This window comes from Oncorhynchus keta, chromosome 12 (genome assembly GCF_023373465.1).
Source record: "Oncorhynchus keta strain PuntledgeMale-10-30-2019 chromosome 12, Oket_V2, whole genome shotgun sequence".
Lineage (NCBI taxonomy): Eukaryota > Metazoa > Chordata > Actinopteri > Salmoniformes > Salmonidae > Oncorhynchus > Oncorhynchus keta.
The window spans coordinates 56,599,627-56,608,957 of record NC_068432.1 but is presented as its reverse complement, the minus strand read 5'-3'; the positions used below and the strand labels follow the sequence as shown (position 1 = coordinate 56,608,957).

At 43.5% G+C, this 9,331-nt stretch overlaps 1 long non-coding RNA gene across 1 annotated transcript; it reads left to right on the top strand.

The window, feature by feature from the left end:
- The first annotated feature begins 3,804 nt into the window (after nt 1-3,804).
- Nucleotides 3,805-6,614, top strand: LOC127906502 (uncharacterized). The gene is made up of 3 exons (XR_008061718.1): nt 3,805-3,952; nt 5,170-5,391; nt 6,570-6,614. It is a non-coding gene; the product is annotated as an uncharacterized LOC127906502 (long non-coding RNA).
- Nucleotides 6,615-9,331: the final 2,717 nt, after the last annotated feature.

Below are 9,331 nucleotides of genomic sequence, written 5' to 3'. Positions count from 1 at the left end.
CAAAGGTAGGTTGTCCCAAACATGCACAAAATTTTAGCAGCCAGGGCTGTTAATTTGGGGTACCCTGGTAGTAGATACTGATAAAATCTGTCCAGACCTACAGAGGCAAATTTGCTCTTCAAATCTGCATCACACTGCAAATCAATTATCTCTAGCTGAATTTCGACCGGCAGATCAGAAGCTTTAACTGTGAAAGGTGAGCGAAAAAACTGAAAATTCTGTCTCAAGTTCACCAAATACCTGAAAACGTTTCTCAAACTCCCGCAGTAGTCCTGCAATTTTGTCTTTGTACCGTTTCATGTCCGCATCAGGTCTGGTCACACACACATCTCTCAGACAGGGGAAATGAGCAGGGTTGCCATTTGCCAGTTGCATCTCCCACAAAGTCAGCTTCAACTTAAATGCATGTATGTCGTCAGAAAACTGTGTGACAACTTTTTGCGGCCTTGCAACATTTTGTTCAGATTGTTCAAGTGTTCAGTAATATCAACCAAGAATGCAAGGTCCCGTAGCCATTCCTGAGATTGTAATTCCAACACCGGTTTTCCTTTTTTTCTCCATGAACTGTCCGATTTCCTCTTGTAGATCAAAGAAATGCCTCAGCACAGCGCCTCGGCTTAACCATCTCACTTCAGTGTGGTATGGCAGGCTGTGGGTAATGTTGCTGTCGCTGAGAAGTTTGTCAAACTGACGATGGTTCAGACCTCTGGACCGGATGAAATTTACAGTGCGAACAACCACCTCCATGACGTGGTCCATTTTCAGCGACTTGCAACACAATGCCTCCTGGTGCAAAATACAGTGAAATGTCCAGAAACGATCTCCTCCATTAAGGGCTTGTACTTTGTCTTTGAACTTTGTCGCGACACCTGCTTTCTTTCCGACCATGGATGGCGCGCCGTCTGTAGCCAGGCTGACAGCGCGGGACCAGTCCACTCCAACTCTGTCCAATGCAGCAACGACAGAGCCGAAAATGTCCTCGGCTGTTGTGGTGTCCATCATTGGCACCAACTCAAGAAACTCTTCAGTAACAGTCAATGTCTCATCAACTCCTCGAATAAATATGGCCAGTTGGGCCACGTCTGTGATGTCAGTGCTCTCGTCAATTGCCACGGAAAATGCAATAAATGACTTGACTCTCTGTTTCAATTGACTGTCTAAATCTGCCGATAGTTCTGAAATCCTCTCTGCTATAGTATTCCTCGTCAGGCTAATATTGGCAAAAGCTTGTCGCTTCTCGGGACATACAAGTTCAGCCGCCTTCATCATGCATCGTTTAACAAAGTCACCGCCGGAATACGGCTTCGATGCTAATGCTATTTCGCTAGCAATTAGGTAGCTGGCTTTTACCGCTGCTTCACTGACTTCTCGGCTCTGGATGAAAGTTGACTGCTGTTTCCTCAGACCCGCCAGCAATTCGTTAATCTTATCTCTTCTCAGTTGTCCTTGCAAGCCGTCATATTTTTCGCTGTGATGAGTCTCGTAGTGGCGTCGAATATTATATTCCTTCAATACCGAAACTTGTTGCAAACACACCAAGCACAAAGGTTTTCCGTGCATCTCTGTAAATAAATAGGACGTGGTCCATTTTTCTTTGAAAATTCTACACTCCTTATCTACTTTTCTCCGTTTGGATAACGACATTTTGGCTAATGAGGGTGTAGTGGAGAGGTGACATTAACAAGAGTATTAACAACGTCGTAACAAGCAGCAGATGGCGCATTGATACCGTCTGCTGTTTTCAGTCTGTCTCAGTGATGCGGCTTGTCTTCTACTCTGATGGAAAGAGTGCGCCCCTTAGCGGATAATCCATGAATTGCAGCGAATTAAAAATATTAATTCCATGTCTTTTATGCATTTTTTCCACTTTCAAATTATCCTGCGGGCCTGATCGAACCTCCTTGGGGGCCGGTTCCGGCCCGCGGGCCGTATGTTTGACACCCCTGGGTTAGAGTGTAGAGGTGGCAGGGTAGCCTAGTGGTTAGAGCGTTGGACTAGCAACTGAAAGGTTGCAAGATCGAATCCCTGAGCTGACAAGTTAAACATGTAGTGAATTTAGAGGAAACTTGTTAATTTGTAACAAGCAATCATTGTTAATCATCTCTGTAATTACATACTGTCATTACCAGCAGTTACGTGTTGTATTAGAGTGTTATTGTGAGTTATTACAGTCAACTGCAACGCTCGTTTTTGTGTAATTACACCAGGAATTTACACTGTAATAAGGACTCCTTAAGATGAGGTATTTCCAGATGAGGTACACTACTTTAGACCAGAGCCCTATGGAACCCTATTCCCTATATAGTACACTACTTTAGACCAGAGCCCTATGGAACCCTATTCCCTATATAGCGCACTACTTTAGACCAGAGCCCTATGGAACCCTATTCCCTATATAGTACACTACTTTAGACCAGAGCCCTATGGAACCCTATTCCCTATATAGTGCACTACTTTAGACCAGAGCCCTATGGAACCCTATTCCCTATATAGTGTATGCAGAGCCTGTTCTAGAAGAGTCTGTTCAGAGGAGTCTATTTAGAGGAGTCTGTTCAGATGAGTCTGTTCTGAGGAGCCTGTTGAGAGGAACCTGTTAAGTGTTTAAATGGTTGTTTGACTTTCTCAGGGTCCCTATGCTCCTCTCAGCTCCGCTACGTCTAACGAGGAGAGACAGTTTGATAGACCAGGGTCACCCGCAGACCCTGACACAGCCCAGAGGACAGACTGCAATGCAGCCCAACGCAGCGCAGCACAGCCACAAAGCCTAGAGGAGCCCAGTTAAATATAGCCTTCCTTCCAGCTGTCTGTCACCACAGGGGGCGGCTGCTCTGCCCTGAAACGGGTGAGGGGGAAGCTGTTCAGAAAGGGAGCTCGCCGCTCTGAGAGGGGGAGAGGCTGCTCTGAGAGGGGGAGAGGCTGCTCTGAGAGGGGGAGAGGCTGCTCTGAGAGGGGGAGAGGCTGCTCTGAGAGGGGGAGAGGCTGCTCTGAGAGGGGGAGAGGCTGCTCTGAGAGGGGGAGAGGCTGCTCTGAGAGGGGGAGAGGCTGCTCTGAGAGGGGGAGAGGCTGCTCTGAGAGGGGGAGAGGCTGCTCTGAGAGGGGGAGAGGCTGCTCTGAGAGGGGGAGAGGCTGCTCTGAGAGGGGGAGAGGTTGCACTGCCCTGAGTGGGGTGAGGGGTCAGGAGAGGGGGAAGGGTGTTAAGGATGTTCTAAAAGGGGGGAGGGTGAAGGCTGCCCTGATTGAGAGTGGTGAGGGGTAGATGCTGTTGGGGGGGGGGGGAGGGGGGGGTTATGCCCTAACCCTGACTAACCCCAACCCCGAGTTCAGGCATTTAACTCAACCATAACTAACCCTAACCCTGAGTTCAGGAATTTAACTCAACCATAACTAACCCCAACCCTGAGTTCAAGCATTTAACTCAACCATAACTAACCCAAACCCTGAGTTCAGGCATTTAACTCAACCATAACTAACCCTAACCCTGAGTTCAGACATTTAACTCAACCATAACCAACCCTGAGTTCCGAAATGACCAGCTTTGATGTAGCAAAGACACTTGTTCCCAAACACAACTGTCTTTTCACTGATGAACACATATGTTATGTCCCAAATGGCTCCCTATCCCCTATATCGTGCACTACTGTTGATTAGACCTGGTGAAAAGTAGTGCACTACATAGGGAATATGGTTTAATCTGAGATGCAACTCATACTGGAGTTCATCAACGTCAAATCAAATCAAATTGTAGTTGTCAGATGCGCCAACAAGAACTTCCAGTGAAATGCTGAATACAACAAGTGCAGTAGACCTTACAGTGAAATGCTGAATACAACAGGTGTAGTAGACCTTACAGTGAAATGCTGAATACAACAGGTGTAGTTGACCTTACAGTGAAATGCTGAATACAACAGGTGTAGTAGACCTTACAGTGAAATGCTGAATACAACAGGTGTAGGTAGACCTCACAGTGAAATGCTGAATACAACAGGTGTAGTAGACCTCACAGTGAAATACTGAATACAACAGGTGTAGTAGACCTCACAGTGAAATGCTGAATACAACAGGTGTAGTAGACCTCACAGTGAAATGCTGAATACAACAGGTGTAGTAGACCTTACAGTGAAATGCTGAATACAACAGGTGTAGTAGACCTTACAGTGAAATGCTGAATACAACAGGTGTAGTAGACCTTACAGTGAAATGCTGAATACAACAGGTGTAGTAGACCTCACAGTGAAATGCTGAATACAACAGGTGTAGTAGACCTCACAGTGAAATGCTGAATAGAACAGGTGTAGTAGACCTCACAGTGAAATGCTGAATACAACAGGTGTAGTAGACCTTACAGTGAAATGCTGAATACAACAGGTGTAGTAGACCTTACAGTGAAATGCTGTATACAACAGGTGTAGTAGACCTTACAGTGAAATGCTGAATACAACAGGTGTAGTAGACCTCACAGTGAAATGCTGAATAGAACAGGTGTAGTAGACCTCACAGTGAAATGCTGAATACAACAGGTGTAGTAGACCTCACAGTGAAATGCTGAATACAACAGGTGTAGTAGACCTCACAGTGAAATGCTGAATACAACAGGTGTAGTAGACCTTACAGTGAAATGCTGAATACAACAGGTGCAGTAGACCTCACAGTGAAATGCTGAATACAACAGGTGTAGTAGACCTTACAGTGAAATGCTGAATACAACAGGTGTAGTAGACCTTACAGTGAAATGCTGAATACAACACTTGAAGTAGACCTTACAGTGAAATGCTGAATACAACAGGTGTAGTAGACCTTACAGTGAAATGCTGAATACAACAGGTGCAGTAGACCTTACAGTGAAATGCTGAATACAACAGGTGTAGTAGACCTTACAGTGAAATGCTGAATACAACAGGTGTAGTAGACCTTACAGTGAAATGCTGAATACAACAGGTGCAGTAGACCTTACAGTGAAATGCTGAATACAACAGGTGTAATAGACCTTACAGTGAAATGCTGAATACAACAGGTGTAGTAGACCTCACAGTGAAATGCTGAATACAACAGGTGTAGTAGACCTCACAGTGAAATGCTGAATAGAACAGGTGCAGTAGACCTCACAGTGAAATGCTGAATACAACAGGTGTAGTAGACCTCACAGTGAAATGCTGAATAGAACAGGTGTAGTAGACCTCACAGTGAAATGCTGAATACAACAGGTGTAGTAGACCTTACAGTGAAATGCTGAATACAACAGGTGTAGTAGACCTTACAGTGAAATGCTGAATACAACAGGTGTAGTAGACCTTACAGTGAAATGCTGAATACAACAGGTGTAGTAGACCTCACAGTGAAATGCTGAATACAACAGGTGTAGTAGACCTCACAGTGAAATGCTGAATACAACAGGTGCAGTAGACCTTACAGTGAAATGCTGAATACAACAGGTGTAGTAGACCTTATAGTGAAATGCTGAATACAACAGGTGTAGTAGACCTTACAGTGAAATGCTGAATACAACAGGTGTAGTAGACCTTATAGTGAAATGCTGAATACAACAGGTGTAGTAGACCTCACAGTGAAATGCTGAATACAACAGGTGTAGTAGACCTCACAGTGAAATGCTGAATACAACAGGTGCAGTAGACCTTACAGTGAAATGCTGAATACAACAGGTGTAGTAGACCTTATAGTGAAATGCTGAATACAACAGGTGTAGTAGACCTCACAGTGAAATGCTGAATACAACAGGTGTAGTAGACCTTACAGTGAAATGCTGAATACAACAGGTGTAGTAGACCTTACAGTGAAATGCTGAATACAACAGGTGTAGTAGACCTTACAGTGAAATGCTGAATACAACAGGTGTAGTAGACCTGACAGTGAAATGCTGAATACAACAGGTGTAGTAGACCTCACAGTGAAATGCTGAATACAACAGGTGCAGTAGTCCTTACAGTGAAATGCTGAATACAACAGGTGTAGTAGACCTCACAGTGAAATGCTGAATACAACAGGTGTAGTAGACCTCACAGTGAAATGCTGAATACAACAGGTGCAGTAGACCTTACAGTGAAATGCTGAATACAACAGGTGTAGTAGACCTTATAGTGAAATGCTGAATACAACAGGTGTAGTAGACCTTACAGTGAAATGCTGAATACAACAGGTGTAGTAGACCTTACAGTGAAATGCTGAATACAACAGGTGTAGTAGACCTTACAGTGAAATGCTGAATACAACAGGTGTAGTAGACCTCACAGTGAAATGCTGAATACAACAGGTGTAGTAGACCTCACAGTGAAATGCTGAATACAACAGGTGCAGTAGACCTCACAGTGAAATGCTGAATACAACAGGTGTAGTAGACCTTATAGTGAAATGCTGAATACAACAGGTGTAGTAGACCTTACAGTGAAATGCTGAATACAACAGGTGTAGTAGACCTTACAGTGAAATGCTGAATACAACAGGTGTAGTAGACCTTATAGTGAAATGCTGAATACAACAGGTGTAGTAGACCTTACAGTGAAATGCTGAATACAACAGGTGTAGTAGACCTTACAGTGAAATGCTGAATACAACAGGTGTAGTAGACCTCGCAGTGAAATGCTGAATACAACAGGTGTAGTAGACCTCACAGTGAAATGCTGAATACAACAGGTGTAGTAGACCTTACAGTGAAATGCTGAATACAACAGGTGTAGTAGACCTGACAGTGAAATGCTGGATACAACAGGTGTAGTAGACCTTACAGTGAAATGCTGAATACAACAGGTGTAGTAGACCTTACAGTGAAATGCTGAATACAACAGGTGTAGTAGACCTTACAGTGAAATGCTGAATACAACAGGTGTAGTAGACCTTACAGTGAAATGCTGAATACAACAGGTGTAGTAGACCTCACAGTGAAATGCTGAATACAACAGGTGTAGTAGACCTCACAGTGAAATGCTGAATACAACAGGTGTAGTAGACCTCACAGTGAAATGCTGAATACAACAGGTGTAGTAGACCTTACAGGAAAATGCTTACTTACGAGCCCCTGTACAGAGTCAATGTGGAGGCTATATACAGGGTGTTACGGTACAGAGTCAATGTGGAGGCTATATACAGGGGGTACCGATACAGAGTCAATGTGGAGGCTATATACAGGGTATTATGGTACAGAGTCAATGTGGAGGCTAAATACAGGGGGTACCGGTACAGAGTCAATGTGGAGGCTATATACAGGGTATTATGGTACAGAGTCAATTTGGAGGCTATATACAGGGGGTACCGGTACAGAGTCAATGTGGAGACTATATACAGGGGGTACCGGTACAGAGTCAATGTGGAGGCTATATACAGGGAGTACCGGTACAGAGTCAATGTGGAGGCTATATACAGGGTATTACGGTACAGAGTCAATGTGGAGACTATATACAGGGAGTACCGGTACAGAGTCAATGTGGAGGCTATATACAGGGTATTATGGTACAGAGTCAATTTGGAGGCTATATACAGGGGGTACCGGTACAGAGTCAATGTGGGGGCTATATACAGGGGGTACTTATATTTCCCTCACCAACTTTAAACATCTGCTATCTGAGCAGCTAACCGATCGCTGCAGCTGTACATAGTCTATCGGTAAATAGCCCACCCAATCTACCTACCTCATCCCCATATTGTTTTTATTTACTTTTCTGCTCTTTTGCACACCAGTATCTCTACTTGCACATCATCATCTGATCATCTATCACACAGTGTTAATCTGCTAAATTGTAATTATTCACTCCTATAGCATATTTATTGCCTACCTCCTCATGCCTTTTGCACACACTGTATATAGACTTTCTTTTTCTACTGTGTCATTGACTTTTTTATAGTGTTATCTGTTTGTTTATTGTTTATTGTTTACTCCATGTGTAACTCTGTGTTGTTGTCTGTTCACACTGCTTTGCTTTATCTTGGCCAGGTCGCAGTTGCAAATGAGAACTTGTTCTCAACTGGCCTACCTGGTTAAATAAAGGTGTTCTCAACTGGCCTACCTGGTTAAATAAAGGTGTTCTCAACTAGCCTACCTGGTTAAATAAAGGTGTTCTCAACTCAAGCCTACCTGGTTAAATAAAGGTGTTCTCAAACTAGCCTACCTGGTTAAATAAAGGTGTTCTCAACAAGCCTACCTGGTTAAATAAAGGTGTTCTTCTCTGGTTAAATAAAGGTGTTCTCAACTGGCCTACCTGGTTAAATAAAGGTGTTCTCAACAAGCCTACCTGGTTAAATAAAGGTGTTCTCAACTGGCCTACCTGGTTAAATAAAGGTGTTCTCAACTAGCCTACCTGGTTAAATAAAGGTGTTCTCAACAAGCCTACCTGGTTAAATAAAGGTGTTCTCAACTGGCCTACCCTCAACAAGCCTACCTGGTAAATAAAGGTGTTCTCAACAAGCCTACCTGGTTAAATAAAGGTGTTCTCAACTGGCCTACCTGGTTAAATAAAGGTGTTCTCAACAAGCCTACCTGGTTAAATAAAGGTGTTCTCAACAAGCCTACCTGGTCAACTAGCCTACCTGGTTAAATAAAGGTGTTCTCAACTAGCCTACCTGGTTAAATAAAGGTGTTCTCAACTGGCCTACTGGTTAAATAAAGGTGTTCTCAGCCTACCTGGTTAAATAAAGGTGTTCTCAAGCCTGGTTAAATAAAGGTGTTCTCAACTAGCCTACCTGGTTAAATAAAGGTGTTCTCAAAGGTGTTCTCAACTAGCCTACCTGGTTAAATAAAGGTGTTCTCAACTAGCCTACCTGGTTAAATAAAGGTGTTCTCAACTGGCCTACCTGGTTAAATAAAGGTGTTCTCAACTAGCCTACCTGGTTAAATAAAGGTGTTCTCAACTAGCCTACCTGGTTAAACAAAGGTGTTCTCAACTAGCCTACCTGGTTAAATAAAGGTTTCAACTGGCCTACCTGGTTAAATAAAGGTGTTCTCAACTAGCCTACCTGGTTAAATAAAGGTGTTCTCAACTAGCCTACCTGGTTAAATAAAGGTGTTCTCAACTGGCCTACCTGGTTAAATAAAGGTGTTCTCAACTGGCCTACCTGGTTAAATAAAGGTGTTCTCAACTAGCCTACCTGGTTAAATAAAGGTGTTCTCAACTGGCCTACCTGGTTAAATAAAGTTCTGCCTACCTGGTTTAAAGGTGTTCTCAACTGGCCTACCTGGTTAAATAAAGGTGTTCTCAACTAGTTAAATAAAGGTGTTCTCAACTGGCCTACCTGGTTAAATAAAGGCGTTCTCAACCAACTGGCCTACCTGGTTAAATAAAGGTGTTCTCAACTGGCCTACATGGTTAAATAAAGGTGTTCTCAACTG